Consider the following 16,497-nt stretch of genomic DNA (forward strand, 5'->3'; position numbering starts at 1 on the left):
TGACTAAGTTTTGGTAGGCTGTATGTTTCTAGGAATTTGTCCATTTCATTAGGTTTTCCAATCTGCTGATGTACATTTGTTCATAGGATTGCCATGTAACTATCTCTCTCTTTAAAATCAGTAGTCACATCCCCACTTTCTTTTCTGATTTTAGTAATTCTAGCCTTTTTTCTTCGTCAGTCTAGTTGAAGGTTTGTGATTTTGTTGCTCTTTCCAAAGAAGCAACTTCGGTTTTCATTGATTTTTTCTATTGTTCTTCTATTCTTTTTATTAGTCTCAGCTCAATATTTATTATTTCCTTCTTTCTGCTAGTTTTGGATTTAGTTTGTTCTTTTGTCAGTTACTTCAGATGTAACACTGTTGATTTGAGATCTTTCTTTTTTGAAATATAAGTATTTTAATTATTAGCACTGTTTTCATTGAATTGTTATAGTTTTCGTAGGTTGTGTTTCGATTTTCATTTCTCTCAAGTATTTTCTAACTTCCTTTGTAACTTCTCTGACCCATTGGTGGTTTACTGCTCAGTTGGTATGGTTCAGTGGATTGAGTGTCCTCCAATGGACTGAGAGGTCCTGGTTGGTTTCCCAGTCAGGGCACGTGCCTGGGTTTCGGATACCCAGTAGGGGGGCTGGTCAGTGTTTCTCTCTCACATCAATGTTTCTGTCTCTCTCTCCCTTCCTTTCTAAAAAATAATCAATAAAAACATATTATTTTTTAAAAGATTGTGTTGTTTTCCACATATCTGTGAATTTTTTAGTTTCCTTCCATTTATTCTTAATTTCACTGCAACGTGATTAGTAAAGATACTTTATGTGTGTGTGTTTTTTTTTTAATTAAGACTTATTGTTGGCCTAATATATGGTCTATCCTGTACCATGTTCCATGTGCATGTGTGAAAATGTGTATTCTGCTGTTGCTGATACAATGTTCTATAGATGTGTCTATTTGGTCTAACTGGTCCACCATATTTCAAGTCCTATATCTTCTTACTGTCTTCTATCTTTTCTATCCCTCACTCAGAATGGGGCACTGAAATCTCCAATTGTTTTTGTAAAACTACCTATTTCTCCATTCAATCCTGTCAATGTTTGCTTCATATATTATGGAGCTCAGATGTTTGATGAATGTGTTTATTAACTATCTTCTTGGTGAACTGACCCTTTTTCATCAATATGTATTATCATTCTTTGTCTCTTATAAATATTTAGTAGCCTACTTTGATTATTAATAGAGCCACCTCAGTTCTCTTTCAGTTACTATTTGCATAGGATATCTTTTTCCATCCTTTCACTTTCCCAACCTATTTGTATTTAGACCTAAAGTAGACAACATGTAGTTGGATCAAGGCATTTTCTAAATTCTGCCAACTGGAGAATTCAATCCATTTACACTTAATTAAAGTAATTAACTGATTAAAAACTCTTTACTGATATTTTGCCACTTGTCTCTGTGTGTTATTTTTTGTCTCTCATTTCCTCTAAAGACATTTGCTTTGTGGTTATCATGAGGATTATTATCACATCTTAAAATTTGAATTGATACCCATTTAACTTTGCAGTTATATACAAAAAAATCTGCTTTGTTCTCCCCATTATGCTACTGATGACACAAACTACATCTTTATACATTGGATGCCTTATCAATAACATAGATTTATAATTACTTTTATGCATGTCTTTAAAATTCTGTAGAAATTAAAAACTGCACTCACAAACCAAAACTGTAATAAGACAAGCTTTTATATGTGTCTATAATTACCTCTACTGAAGATCTTTGTGTCTTCACAGTTTTGTGTTACTATGTTCTTTCATGTCAACGTGAATGAGTTTCTTGAGTATTTTTCTGTAGAGCAGTTCTAGTGGTAACTAACTCCTTCAGCTATTGTTTATGTGAGAATGCCGTAATTTCTCCCTCAGTTTTGCCAGATAGAAACTTCCCACTTATTGTGGTTTTTTTCCCTTTTGATACATTAAATATATCATCCCACTGTCCTCTGACCTCCAATGTTTCTGATGGGAAATTACTGATAATTTTACTGAGAATCCTTTTATGTAATGATTCACTTCTCCTTTGATGCTTTCAAGATTCTTTATCTCTGGCTTTTGATCATTTGATTATGTGTCTCAGGGTGGGTCCCCTTAGGTTCATTTTACTTGGAGTGCACGTATTTTCTTGGATTTGTAGATACATGACATAAATCAAATTGGGGAAGTTATTTTCAAATAATCTTTCTGCCTCTTCCTTCCCCTTTCTTCTCCTCCTGGGACTCCCATAAAGCATATACTGGTCACCGTGACAGTGCCTCACAAGTCCCTCAGACTCTTTTATGGGCTTGTGCCCCCCAATACACAGGAGCACCTCATGTTGAACCTTAACCCCTAATCCTCTGAATGTGACTATATGTCGCCCGGTTTGGCTCAGAGGTTAGAGCGTGGGCCCGTGGACCAGAGAGACCTAGGTTCGGTTCCCAGTAAGGGCATGCACCTTGGTTGCAGTTTGCCCCCAGCCCTGGTTGGAGTTGTGTGGGTGGCAGCCAGTCGATGTGTCTCTTTCACATCAATGTTTCTCTTTCTCTTTCTCTCTCTCTCTCTCTCTCTCTCTCTCTTCCCCTCCCCTCTCTCCCTCCTGTTCTCTCTGAAGATGAATGCAAAAATGTCCTTGGGTGAAGATTAAAAAAAATAAACAAACAAAAGTTGATAAATTAACATGAGGCCATTAGAGGCCCTAATCCAATCAGGCTAGCATTCTCATAAAAACAGAAGATCAGGCCCTGGCCAGGTGGCTCAGTTGGTTGGAGTGTTGTCCTATGCACCAAAAGGCTGTGGGTTCAATTCCCAGTCAGGGTGCATACAGGAGGCAACCAATCAATGTCTTCCTCTCTCATGTCGATGTTTTTCTCTCTCTCTCTTTCTCTCAAATCAACAAACACATCCTTGGATGAGGTCAAATTTCTGAATGTTTATTTTGTATCCTGCTACTTCACTGAATTTATTTATCAGTTCTAGAAGCTTTTTGGTGGAATCTTTAGGGTTCTCCATACATAGTATCATGTCACATGCAAATAATAACAGTTTTACTACTTCCTTTCCAATTTCAATGTCTTTTTTTTTCTTTTCTGATTCCAGTGGCTAGGACTTCCAATACTATGTTGAATAAAAGTGGTGAAAATTAACATCCTTTTGTTGTTCCTGATCCCAAGGAAAATGCTTTTAATTTCTGTCACGAGTATGATGTTAGCTGTGGGTTTCTCAGATATGTCCTTCATTATATAGAGGTATGTTTCCTATATTCCCATTTTGCTGAGTTTTATCATAAACAGGTGCTAGATTTTTATCAAATGCTTTTTCTGCATCTCTTGATATGATCATATAATTTTTATCTTTCATTTTGTTTGTATGGTATATCACATTAACTGATTTGCAAATATTAAACCAACCTTGCATCCCAGAAATAAATCCCACTTGACCATGGTGTACAATCCTTTTAATGTTTTGCTGAAATTGGTTTGCTAATATTTTGTTGGAGACTTTTACATCTGTGTTCATCGGGAATATTGGCCTACAATTTTCTTTCTTTGTATTGTTCTTATCTTGTTTTGGAATCAGGATAATACTGGCAGTAAGTTTCTAACTTAATGGCTTCAGGCCTGAGGCCAGAAAATATACTAACCCTGAATACATGAGTAATATGAATGAGAATCCCAAGAAAATTCAATATGAGGTCTAAAGCAGGTAAAGGAGAGGTAAGCTAAAAGAGAAAAAGGAAGAAAAGAAAGAAAGAGGAAAGAAGGGAACTAGAAGAAATGAAAAGGAGAAAACTGAAAAGCATCAAGAAAAAGCAGAAAAATAAATAAAAATATAAAAATGATGATTCCTTGCTTTAAAAGAAACCCAGAACTTCTAAATCTTTGAGCAACAAGGTATGCTGGAATTCACAGCTAGCAAAGGCTGTTGGTCTTCTGGTTCAATGGTATTTAATCCCAGCTATGGGATGGATGAATTCTGAGGACTTAGACAATGGAGTTCACTCCTGGAAGGGCTGCCGCTGCAAGCCAGCAGAGATGACAAAGGGTTTATAAAACCACACAGAATGACATTTCCAACTATTTTAAGGAGAAGACTTGACCTCAGGCTGGTGTGTTCTCAAGCCGATAGTAATTATAAAACTAGCCAGTGTCAAGCTAAGGCTAAAACACAGGAGGGGAGCCTCTTGTTTCCTTTCCTTCCTTCCTTTTTTTTTTTTCTGTAAACACCACCCAAAAACCTCTGATTTTATTTTAACAAGCAAAAAACACCATTGTGAACGGCAGTATGAGCTTTCTGCCTGGAGATACCTCATACCCGACACACAGCCACGTCACCAGACCCGGGGCAGAGAGGGAGACGAAGGAGCGAAGGAGCGCGGAGGGCGCGCGCTAGGATGGGAAAGCCCGATGGCCACGGTCGGCCTCACATTGCTCTCTTCCTGTTTTTGCCCTCTATGCCTTTCTTAATGTTATTCTAGCAGCACCAGTTGTCACTCCATCTCCCATTGGGTCTACTTGTTTGAAAAACATTAAATAAATTCTGTATATCCAGAGGCATCAAGCTTGAAAATGGACTATTACAATGCATTATTTCTTATTCTTGAAACCACGGCTATGGGAGATATCACAGTTCAGGGTGGGAAAGGAAGTGAGGATAATTCTAATTCATTCCTCAGAACACCCTTCAAGATAGTAAGGGCAAGTAGTAGCATTTTCAATTTAGAAATGAAGTAGCTAAGTGATTTCCTCTAGCCCACAGCTGGTGATATAGCTAATACACAAGCTGTGTCCTCAGACTCCAAGTCCAACACTGTTTCCATCACAATGCATTGTCTACACGTCCCTCTTTTCCCCATGACACTATGAAGAAAATGAATTAACATTTGTGTGGTTTTATATGTGTGCATGCTTGACAAGAAATGTGGCAAGAGATGATAAAACATAAAAAAGTTTGAGAATTCTCCCTTCCTCTACAATCTAACCACTTAATTCCCAAATGCCACATGGCACTAATGGTCCAAAGGTAAGATTTTCTACAAGGCATCAGAGCCAAGTTATCTTCGATATATGATGTGAACCATTTCACATTATTAGAGAAAAAGAAGTTATTGATATCCTTAAGGCCCAACACTAAGTATAATCAACAGGGACTTGGGAAGGAAGAGACAACCAGAATTTAGGAAGGTTACACCTGGGGCAGATTTACTTCTAAACACATGCCCTACGCCATGAATAGTGGAGCATGGCAGAAGCTCTCCGCAGAGAAGACCTAGCTGAGAAACTGTGGTTCTGCTGTCCCAGTTCTGCACACATTTCCTGAACCATCTCCATCTGCTCAGTCCCCTGACCAATCAGCAAAGTGCCCCTTCCTAGTTGTATGTGTGCCTCTCTCTAAGCTACATGAAGGAAGAGCCTGAGGAGTGAGGCACAACTGGGGACAGAAGTGACCCAGCTGGGAATCTGGCCTTGAGGAAGCACAAACAGGGACTGCCCTAAAGTGAAGAGCACAGGCCCTCCCCAGATGACACAGTCATGCATATAAAGGAATCTGCAGGGTAATACACCCTGGGCTCAACAGAAAAGAGAGGAGGATGGGGGGGGGGGGAGAGGGGGGGGGAGAGAGAGAGAGAGAGAGAGAGAGAGAGGACAGCAGAACTGACCATCCATCTGCACATGTGTCACCACGTCTGACATTAGCCTCTGCCCTGTTTGGTCAGGGAGTCCGAGCACAGCAAACACATATTAGAGCACCAGAGGACCTTGGGGTCAATTTCTAAGTTCCAGCATCAGCTGGTTCAGCAACAGGGCTCAAGAGGTACAAATATCTCACCCTCTCTGGACAGTGGTCTCCAAGGAAAACACCTGTTTTTCCTGAGAAGATAAGGATGGGCTGGGGAAAGGATGTCACATGCAGTATAAAATGTCACATATAAGAGCCAGTCAGCAGTACTCAGAGAAAGAAGCACAGGCAGAGAAGTGAGACCTGCAACTCATAAAGGGCACTCTTCTGACATGTAGCACGTGTGATGGTAAGCTGCTGCTTGTAGTTCAGGTCACAATTCTGCTAAAAAGAAGAAATGGACCCATTAAGGCACTTTTCTCTGACCAGGACTGTCAACTCAACTTACAGGATTGATGCCTAATGCAGAGAAAAGAACAAAGCAGGCACTTGACTTCCTCCCACCAACATTTTGATAATTAAAGCAGGAGGTAACTAAAAGATAAGTACACAATGATGCTGGAAATTCAGAGAACCACACATTCTCCTGGATACTGTCTGGGTTGTCGCACAGCACATGCTGAGAACCACACATTCTCCTGGATACTGTCTGGGTTGTCGCACAGCACATGCTGAGCACTAACTAAGCCTCCCAGCCACGAGGCAGATAAGCACAACTACATTCATCTCCCAGTAGGGGACCAGGTCCGAGAGAGGTCAATGTCCATAAGCACCAAGTACAAAACAAAAGCCAGAAGCTGACTCCCAGTCCCTAGTCCTTGCTCTATTTCATAATCTTTCTTATGAGAAGAAACATATCATGAAAATCTATCCGGAACTAAGAGAGACAGCAACAAATAGGTGTTAAGTGGATCTGGAACTGAAAGGGAAACATGACTCAGAACCTGAAGCCTAAACTTATATCCCATTGTTCTACTGAAACCCTTTCTTATGACTTTGCAAGGAAATGCCCTTTCAAAAAAGTCTCTGGATGATAACCAGAAGGCACAGCATCTTCAACACAACCACCTCTTCCTTCCAGGGAAGCTGGAGAAATAGTTACAGGGTGTGGAGGGCGCAGGCAGAGGGAATGATAAGGCAGTAGAGGAAATGCTAACTCACAATGGCCTGCCTGGTTCCTACCAGCTCCTCAGATTATTCTTGGAACTTCAGTTTCTTTGTTTGCTCTTCCCTTTTGAAATCTGGAACAATTTAGTAGCTGTAAACAACAACTGCAGTTTCCTATTCCAGTTATGAGAGATCTTTAGGAACTTCTGCCAGTGTCTGAGACTCTGACATTGGACAAGTTATTTAAAAGACCATTTCCTAACCCACCTCCTCAGCCCCTTGAGCACACATGTCACAAATTCTAATTCAATGGGTTGGGAAAGGCCCGGATCTATATTGCTGTCCATGCATCCCAGGTGATTTTTATGTGCAGCCCATTTGGGGAAGCCTACTAAATCATTATGTCAGGGCCCACCCCAAATCTACAGAAGCACAGCCCTATTGCTGGGCATAAGGATGATTTCTTCTTTCTTTTACTATTCTGAAGAACTGAAGAAACTAACAACATAAAATGTCATAATCAAAAATACACTTAAGCTGTCACCTGGCCAGTGTGGCTCAGTGGTTGAGCATCAACTCATGCACCAAGAGGTCACCAGTTGATTCCTGGTCGAGGCACACGCCCAGGTTGTGGGCCAAATTCCCAGTGGTGGGCATGCAGGAAGCAGCTAATTGATGTTCTCTCTCATTCATGTTCTCTCTCATTGGTGTTTCTATCTCCCTCTCCCCTCTCTCTAAAATCAATAAAGAGAAAAAAAAATTTTTAAATACATTTAAGCCATTACAGATGATGAAGTAATGTTAGTCTTAGCCCCAAAACTCTCTGATTCAGTAGAGGCTGGCTGATTTTGATAGATTCTTCCAAGAGCCTCAGCCTTAATAGACCGGTGCAAGCATTCTGAAACAGAGTAAGTCCATGAACAACTAAATTCCAATTCAACCACATCCAGACAGATCAAGGTCTCAACGTGAAAACTACCTGGCTTTTCCTCCTGTGAAAAAAATCAATCTGACCAGCAAAACAGGCTTGCTAGCCCATGAATTCTGGGATACTGGGAGATAAGGGGCCTCTTTCTACCTTTAATAATGGCTATTAAAATCTCACTGCAGGGGGAGCTAAGAGAAAAACCAATGGTTGTCTCGCTCTCCATGAAAAATTAAATTTATTTGGGTTTATATTCATTACTGTAAACCAAGAAGAAAAAGTTCTTTTAGGAAATGTTTTCACTTTAAGTCAGATGTGCTGCTCGCTAAGAAATAGTTTGTATATCTCTGGCTCTCTAACGAGTAAGAATAACTCTTCAGCCTTCCGGCATTGTGTGCAGCTGGTCCCCCCAGAAGAAGCTCCCCGGCCAGGGCTGGATCGGCGCAGCTGCACAGCCGCACGAAGCACTGGGGCCCGCACCGGCCCCCTGGGGCCCACGTCTAAATATAAAATGGTTATGCAGGCTTTCCAGTGGAGAATATTTACACTTTTGTTTTGTGTGCAGGCCAGCAGAGTCCATCTTAGAGAAGATAAATATCCTATAAGACAGCATCTTTTCAACAATACCCCAGTTCTATAACCAATTCTGTAAGGAATTTAAGAGCAAGGGGAAAAAGTACTTGTCAATAATCTTTTCCAGACCCATTCATCCATACACATAGCAAAGTATACACAGTAAATCACTTAAACACAAGTCTGACAAGAACAGAGCCATCTGAAGCCCTGGGTAAAAACTGCCCACTGTTAACCTTGGCTAAACTAAATGGTTATACAAAGAGAGCCTTAAAAATAAAGTATAAAAAAGACCCAACCAAATATCATGAAATTCCAAATCAAATCTGGCTGTGATGGTTCATTTTATGTGTCAGTTTAGAAGGAGTTTTGGATGTGATTAACATTTAAATTAAACTTCTGAATAAGCACATTGCCCTCCATAATGTGTCAGCCTCGCCCAATCAGTAGAAAGGCATAAACAAACTAAAAAGACCAGACTCCCACCCTGGCCGGAGTGGCTCAGTTGGTTGGAGTGCCATCCCATGGACCAGAAGGTCACAGGTTCGATTCCCAGTCAGGGCACATACCTATGTTTTGGGTTCAATTTCTGGTCGGGGAGCATAAAGGAGGCCACCAATCAATGTATCTCTCTCATTGATGTTTCTCTCTCTCCCCCTTCCTCCCTCTTTCAAATCAATTAAAAAACAAACAAACAAACAGAAAAACAGCCTCCCTGAGTAAGAAGGCATTTCTCCAGCAGACTGCTTCAGATCTCATCTCTCCTGGGTCCCAGTCTGTTGGGCCTGCAGATCTGACTCACCAGCCCCTAGAGTCACAGGAACCAGTTCTTTATCGTAAATCTTTTTTAATTTTTTTTTTTCCTTTATTGATCTTTAGAGAGAGAGGAAAGGAGAGGGAGAGAGAGAAACATCGATGACCGAGAACATCAGCTGGCTGCCTCCTGCATGCCCCCCACTGGGGATCAGGCCCACAACCTGGGCATGTGCCCTGACTGGGAATCGAACCAGCAACCTCTTGGTGCAGGGTCAACGCTCAACCACTGAGCCACACCGGCCGGGCTATCATAAATCTCTTTATACATATAAACCATATACACCTAAAATAAATAAATTCTATTCTATTTTATTCATCCTATTGGTTCTGTTTCTCTGGAGAACCCTGACTAATACAATGACTATCGCACTGCTTGTTTTGAATCTCAAGTTTAGAAGGAAAATCTATGTAATTTCACTGCACAATATGCCCGCCCCATAGAGAACTTTCAGTGGCAACTCTAAATCCCAAGTTAAAGCAATATCATGTCAATTCCAATGTTAAGCTAGCAGGAACACATCAAATGAGATGCTACTGATTTGACATGCTACTGATTTGAAATTACCTTGTTTCCATATAATTCTATCTCCAAACCAAAGCCATCAAGTATTTCTGAACCACGAGTCTGACTAACCAAGTCAGGTAACACCCGGGTAAAACTCCATCTACCAGCCACCTGAGCCAAAGAGTACGAAGAAATAGCTACTTGGAAGGACGTCTTCCCAGCCCCTTCCACCTCTAACAGTTATGCTTATTCAGTTTAAGTAGAACGTCCAGGATTCCTGTGGGGAAGAAACTACTGCCACAGTAACGGCCGCCATGGTAGAACACCAAAAGGAGAAAAGAGGAGCTAGGTCCTATATGCCCTTTCAGCACCAAATCACCAAGTAAAAATATGAACACAATATCCTAAACTAGTGGCTGGGAAGGGAAAGGAAGAGGGAGAAAGCAGGGAAAGTAAAGGTAGGGGGAGGGGCGCAGAGGAGTGAGGGGGAAATAATAAAGGGAAGGCAGAGGGAAAGAGAGAAGGAAAGGGAGAGAATCATCCAGAATAAAGGAACCACTTCTATTGTGATAGTGCAGTGATTTCTCAGGTTTTTTAATGGTTCAGAAGGAGTCTGCGAAGTTACAAACTAGATGTATACAAAGGCTTGGTAGAGAGGTAGTCACCATCTTTACATGAACCTGCACTATCACTTTTTCTAATTGCAGACCAATTAGACTAACTGTAAAGTATTATTGGCTCTAAAGCACAGATGAACACATAAAATTCTCCGCCTGTTGCAATGGGACCCATCTTCGAGGTGCTGAGGCATGACAAATATGTTTGACTAAACAAAGAACATGTGTCAAGGCATTTTCTTGTTCAGTAAAATACCTCATCTGGAAATAAAGTATCCTTAACAACTGCCCTGAGAATAAGACCCTGACGTGAAGCTATTCTCTGTGTGTGCTCCAGTCCTGCAACAAAATTTCCTATGTGATTACAGATTTTGATTATCAGAAAATTCTGAAAGTGTGCTCTCATATGCTATAGAGAAATAATTCAAAATTACATCTGAATTTCAACTGGAGACACTGCAGTAACCCTCCCGTGTGTCGTCTCTAGAACCCACTGTCTTGGCATCCTGCAGAGGTGCATGGAAACAAGCCTATCAGCTATGATGCTACAGGCAGAGCGTGCAGTTCACCCTGCGTTAGAACCTGAATGGTGAGCCACCTCAGGGGCTCTAGGCTTCATGAAACATGAAGGTACATTACCTACCAGGAACCACTATATGGAAGACAGGGACTAGTTATTTGTTTTATTTCTATTTTTGCTTTATTCCACTAATAGCAACAAGAGGAAAAATATTCAAACTACAACTCATAAGCTTTAATATATATATTTTTAATGCTTTGAAATATTCCAATGGGGACTGAGATGTTGGAGAACAGAAATGGGGGTAGTCTTTAAAAAATGTTAAATTCTCATATGCTCACATTAGTTTTGATGCAGGACCACCTGAGGTACAAGAATAGATTCTAAACTACCAAGTATGTATTCTCTAGTGCAAAGGCAGGACAACCTTTTTTTTTATCGATGACCCCTGATTCATATACAGACTAAACAAATCATACAGAAAGCAGCTTAATTTGTTTTTTCTCATCTCAACAAAAAAAGAAAAGCCAATCTGCTTATATTTTAAATTCAGACCAAAATATATATTCAATAAATATAACTAATGCTGAAAACAAATATTTAAATTTTATATTAAAACTCATTCTAAGGACACTGAAAGAAATAGGCCAATATATAGTGACACATGCAGTCAGGACTAAATATATAAAGTTTACTGAATAAATGCATATATATATATATATACGCGCGCGTGTGTGTATGCATATATGTGTGTGTGTGTGTGTATGATAAGGGAAAGAGTGCAGAGTATAAAAGAGAAGCTAGAAAAGAAAATGGAATACAGACATAGTCAGCTAGGCTATGTCATTACGTTGCAAGAGACCTTTGAAATATTAATAGTGGCAGGCTTTAGACAGTTATCACTAATAAGTGACTGTTTTTAAAATGGTTTACTACCGCCCAGGCAGTGTGGCTCAGTTGGTTTGGCATTCTCCTATGCACCAAAAAGTTGCTGGTTGGATTCCCGGTGGGGCACATGCCCAGGTTAGAGGATCAATCCCAGTAGGAGGCATGCGGGAGGCAGCTGATCAATGTTTCATTCTCACATCAATATTTCTCTCTCCCTCTCCCTTCCTCTCTCTAAAAATCAACAAAAAAAATACTTGAAAAATAAGTAACAGGTAAAGGGTGGCTGACTGCAAAAAATGCTGCATGATGGAATTCTTAGGTATGGTACTGTCACAGTGAATACATGGCTAAGTAATCATCAAACCCTTTAAAACTGGACAGCACAAAGACAGAACTTTACTTATAACATTACACACACACACCACCACCACCACCACCACCACCACCACCACCACCACCATCATCATCCAGATGTCCATCATTCAGATGTCCAGGAAATCAGGATGAAATGCAGACTCTGACAAGCAAATTTAACTGTATTACTAAGAACATTAGTGGGTGGGCAAGAAAGAAGTGGACATAAATAACTTTGGAAAACAGTGTTTTGACTGGATGTTATAAGGCTACCAACAGAAGAATTTTATACAAACACTGCACTCCAGGTGATAAATTTACTTCTCGCAGCAGTTTGGGTTAACAACTTTGAAAAAACTTTATGTGCCCTGGCTGGTTTTGCTCAGTGGTTAGAGCGTCGGCCTGCGGTACAGAGAGACTCGGGTTTGGTTCCCACTAAGGGCGTGTACCTTGGTTGCAGTTTGTCCCCAGCCCTGGTTGGTTGTGCAGGTGGCAGCCACTCGATGTGTCCCTTTCATGTTGATGTTTCTCTCTCTCTCTCTCTCTTCCCCCCACTCTACCTGAACAAAAAATAGAGGAATGTCCTCGGGTGAGGATAAAAAAAAGAAAATACTTATGTGTATTGAACAAATAAGAATTATAAATATGCCATAGTAAATGAGAGGCAAGTTTCTCACTGTCAAAGAAAGAAATCATATATATGCAAGGAGGAAAGGCTAGAATTTATTATGTAGTGCTGGGTTAGTCAGTATAAACAAGTATTTATTTTAATATATAAACAAAAAGAGGAATAAATATAGACATGTGTATATACATAGGTTAGTATAAATACATATTATCTCCTAACCCTATATTCAGAGAGAACCTACAAGTACTGACACCTCAGTAACAAAGAGCACACTCACTGCCCAGATCTTGGTTTCTAAGTACCACTCTCTGGTAGAAATGGCTGACGCTAGAGCTAGGGCAGGGAAATACAAGATGAACATGGAACATCTTGCAGCACCAGGAAGTGAGGAAGTGCTAAAATAAACAAACAACAAAAAATATAAAAGACCAGAAGCCAAACTCAAAGATGCTTCCAGTGGCTAAAGCTGGAAAACCTGAGCAAAAATGAAATTACAATAGTACTGGATTGTAACACAAAGAATAAAATAAATATCCATGAGCCATAATGATATAACTGGGAATGATAGGATAAATTTTCTTTATGGAAGAATTCCAATTAATTAATATAGAAAAAGTCAGGAAATAGAAAATCACCTTTAAAACACCAGAGTAGTGCTGGCCAGTTTGGCTAAGTGGTTAGAGCTTAGGCCCACGGACCAGAGAGTCCCAGGTTCAGTTCCCGCTAAGAGCATATACCTCGGTTGCAGTTTGTCCCCAGCCCCAGTAACTGGGGCCGTGTGGGTGGCAACCAGTCGATGTGTCTCTCTCACATCGATGTTTCTCTCTCACTCTTCTTCCCTCTCTCCCTCCCGCTCTATATGAAGATAAATGCAAAAAAAACAAACAAACAAACAAAAAAACCCAAAACACACCAGAGTAATAAGCTGCAGGCAAGATCCATTGATGAGTACCAAAATGAATAGAAATACTTTAAGGAGAAACAGAATATTTAAATAGCTTCAGAATGTCTGATTCTACCAAAATATTTATTAGTTATTGTGGTGGTTTCAGCATATGTCTACAAATTATTTGATACTCCTCCCCTAGAAGGTGAATAATTCCTCCCTCCTTGAGTTTAGGCTGGACTTCTAACAAATAGAGTTCAAAAAGGAAAAAATAATAACTTTACTGTGGAGAAACCCGGGAAACACCACCTAAAAGTGGAGATCAAGAAAACATTATCAGTAACATGTCATGGTGATGATTATGGACCCTTTGATATATATGATGAGAAGGGTACTACACCTCTGTGGTATTCTCTTACACACCCAAAATCTATAACCCAAGTCTAATCATAAGCAAACACCAGAGAAACTCATATTAAGGAGCATTCTACAAAACACCTAACCACGATTCTTCAAATGTTTTATGGTAACAAGTTATGGCTAATACATTAATAAAGAAAATAAAACAGCCCTGACCAGTTTTGCTCAGTGGTTAGAGCGTCAGCCCATGAACCAGAGTCCTGGGTTTGGTTACCGCTAAGGGCATGTACCTCGGTTGCAGTTTGTCCCTAGCCCTGGTTGGGGTCGTTGGGTGGCAACCACTCGATGTGTCTCTCTCACATGGATGCTTCTCTCTCTCTCTTCCCCCCTCTCTCCCTCCCACTCTATCTGAAAATAAATGCAAAAATGTCCTTGGGTGAGGATAAAAAAAATTAAAAATAAAACAAAAGAAGAAATACTAATCTGAATGAAGGCAAAGAAAATAGAAAAAGAAGAACAAAACAGCCAAAACAAATAGAAAACAAACAGCAATAGAATAAACTTAAACCTAACTATATAATCAGATTTAATGTAAATGGTCTAAACATCCCAATTAAAAGTCAGAAACTGTCAGATTAGATTTTTTTAAAACACAACATGTTTAAACATAAAGATACAAATAGGTTGCAAATAAAAGGATATACTATGCTAACACTAGTCAAACAAAGTGGGGAAGCTATATTAATATCAGACAAAGTAGACTTCAGAGCAAAAAATATTACTGGGAATTAAAAAAAAAGAGGTCATCCATAATGATAAAGGGATCAATTCATCAAGAGGACATAACAAGCCTTGGCCAGTGTGGCTCAGTTTGTCAGAGCCTCACGTCCCATGTATTGAAAGGTCACAAGTTTTGTTTCCTGGTCAGGGCACATACCCAGGTTTTGGATTTGATCCTCAGTTGGAGTGCACGTGGAGGCCACCAATGTTTCCCTCTCACACTGATGTTTCTCTCTCCCTCTCCTTCTCTCTTCCTCCCTCTCTAAAATCAGTAAAAGTATGTCCTCAGGTGAAGATTACAAAAATAAATAAAAGAGGCCCAGCTGGTGTGGCTCAGTTGGTTGAGTGCCATCCCATGCACCAAGATCAATGGTTTAATTCCCAGTCAGAGCACATGCCCAAGTTCCAGGCTTAATCCCTGGTAGGGGGTGTGCAGGAGGCAGCTAGTCAATGATTCTTTCTCATCAATGTTTCTCTCTCTGCTTCTTTCTCTCTCTCTCTCTCTCTCTCTCTCTCTCTCTCCCTTCTATAAAAATCAATAAAAACTTTTTTTAATTAAAAATAAAAATAGAGGACATAACAAACCTAAACAATAATGTACCTAAAGCAAAGCTACAAAAATATATGATGCACAAATCCAGTTATTGTTGCAGATTTCCATATACTCCTCTCAATAATTAACAGAACAAACAAACTGAAAATCAGTAAGGATATAGATTTTAAATAGCATTATCAATGTGATTTAAATTATATTTTAAGAACACTTCATCCAGAGAAAGAAAATACATATTTTCTCAAGTACGCATAAAAAATTTACCAAAGTAGACCATATTCTGGGGCACAAAACATATCACATTACGCTTTAAAAGATTCACATCATACAAAGTCTGTCCTCTAACTGCAATGACAGAAATCAACAACAGAAACGTATCTGAAAAATCCCTATATTTGGAAACTAAATAACACACATTTCAATAACCCATAGATCAAAGAAGAAATTAAGAGGAATATTAGAAAGTATTTTGAACCAAATGAAAATAAAAACATAACAGATCAGAATATGTAGTAGGCCACTAAAGCAGTAATCAGAGTGAAATGTATAGCCCTAATAGCCTATACTAGAAAAAGTCTCAAATAAATGACCTCAGCTTCTACATTATGAAATTGAAAAGAGAGGAACAAATTATATCCAAAGTAAACAGAATAAAGGAAATAATAAAGATCAAAGCAGAAATCATCAGCTAGAATAAAGAAAAAGTAATTAAACCAAACGCTGATTCTGTGAAAAGATCAATAAAATTAATAAACCTCTACCCAGACTGATCAGGAAAAATAGAGAGAAGACACAAATTAACAATACCAGAAATGAAAGAGGTGACATCACTATGATTATACCTATATTAACAGACACTGAGGCAATTTTTTCTTTTTTTATCCTCACCCGAGGACATTTTTCCATTTTTTGTTCAGGTAGAGTGGGAGAGAGAGAGAGGAACAGAGAGAGAGAGTGAGAAACATCGATGTGAAAGGAACACATCGAGTGGCTGCCACTCGCACAACTGACCAGGGCCGGGAACAAACTGCAACCAAGGTACGTGCCCTTAGCAGGAACCGAATCTGGGTCTCTCAGGACCACAGGCTGATGCTCTAACCGCTGAGCCAAACCAGCCAGGGGGACACTGAGGCAATTTTATGAGTAATTTTATGTTTATAAACTTGACCACTGAGAGGAAATAAATTCCTTGACTGACACAAACTATCAAAGCTCACTCAAGAAAAAGTAAGTAATCTGAATATCTGTATGTCATTATTTTTTTTTAGTTATAGATAAAA

General features: G+C 39.6%; 1 protein-coding gene across 1 annotated transcript in view; it reads right to left on the reverse strand.

Annotated features, from left to right (window-relative positions):
- JAM3 (junctional adhesion molecule 3) overlaps positions 1 to 16,497 on the reverse strand; it is a 75,946-nt gene that overhangs the window by 16,885 nt on the left and 42,564 nt on the right. The window lies entirely within an intron of this gene.

Source organism: Molossus molossus, unplaced genomic scaffold (genome assembly GCF_014108415.1).
Source record: "Molossus molossus isolate mMolMol1 unplaced genomic scaffold, mMolMol1.p scaffold_m16_p_22, whole genome shotgun sequence".
NCBI lineage: Eukaryota > Metazoa > Chordata > Mammalia > Chiroptera > Molossidae > Molossus > Molossus molossus.